Genomic DNA, 1443 nt, shown 5'->3' with positions numbered 1-1443 from the left:
GCTAAATTATTTCCCACCTATATTACCTACGTGTATTAAATTATATTAAGTCGACAACTGTCTACAATATACGACACATGATATAATAAGAAATGAACAGTACAATATTATTAAAAAAAATATTTACATATATATTTACAACAAAAAGGTACAACTTTTTGGTCCTTCATTGACATTTTTCATACTGTATTTTTTACCTTAAGTTTTACTTAGAACAATTCTACTGAACAATTTGATACTTTGAAATAGCAATTTTTTCCGGTTCTCAACCCACTTAAATAAATTAACGTTTCGATAAAAGTGTTTAACTAACCCCAGTTTGACCTAGCCTCACCTCCGTCCAATAGTATTAAAATCGACAAATCTGGCTCAGCGAGTTAGTACCTATAAGTAGTAGGTTTCCTCCCACGCAAACACCCAACGAGATATTTTCGACCGACGCGATTTGCATGTGCCAATCGTTTACTCCCGTCGGTTTCATTTTATATTGAAAAAGAAAACATTCGGTTCGATGAAATCGGCTGCAGCTCATACGAACGTATCTTCTGCAGATTTAAAATATAGAATTGAGTTAACACGACTTTTAACTTTTTCCTCAGCCTTCTTTGCTAATCAATGAGTATACCTATATAGGTAATTATATAGGCTCTAAAACAATACGAACGTCATTAAACGTATTCATAAACACTCATTACATATCATGTAAGCCGCAGAAAATACGTAGGTAGGTATATTTAGATCGGCAAAATGGTCTACAACTACTGCTGCAGTCCTAAGTAAAATTCATCTAGACTATGATTAGTCTGTGCATTATTTACAGGGTAAACAATTTATTTCAATAAGGTGTTGTATTAATATTTTCACACGACCCGAATCTGCGTACGAATATTGTTTGACTTTTTTTCTCGTGTATGTCTATCATTACTGCAACTCGTAAATGATACAAAAATATCATATATACATAAGTAGGTTCTGAATACAAATCTACTTATATACAGTATACACTATACTTTTACCACATTGTATATGTACCTTAATTAAAGATTTTTTTCTTCAGTTTCCTACTCGCGTATTTAAATTAAAGCTACAATGTGTGTAAGTTTCTACCATAACATAATTCCAAAACTTTTCGACATGATATAACCGGGCCTGCTGGGGTCGCCACTAAACACACGAATAATTTCCAACTAAGACCATATTATGTAGTGTTATGTTTTGCTGAGTAACGTTGTTTTTGGAGCACTGCACTTAAATGTGTGGTTAAGTTTGCAAAATAGAATTGATTAATCGATTCTTTGTGTGTAACAGCTGTATATAAAACGAGAATTTTTGTTTTCGTCATTGTCGTGCGCACTTAAATGTATTTTAAGATATGCTGTATTTAATGTTTACACATTTAATTACTAATATACATTTCAAAAACGGTATTTAATCTATGTTATG

This window comes from Acyrthosiphon pisum, chromosome A2 (genome assembly GCF_005508785.2).
Source record: "Acyrthosiphon pisum isolate AL4f chromosome A2, pea_aphid_22Mar2018_4r6ur, whole genome shotgun sequence".
In the NCBI taxonomy this organism is placed as follows: domain Eukaryota; kingdom Metazoa; phylum Arthropoda; class Insecta; order Hemiptera; family Aphididae; genus Acyrthosiphon; species Acyrthosiphon pisum.
This window is presented reverse-complemented; position numbering follows the sequence as displayed.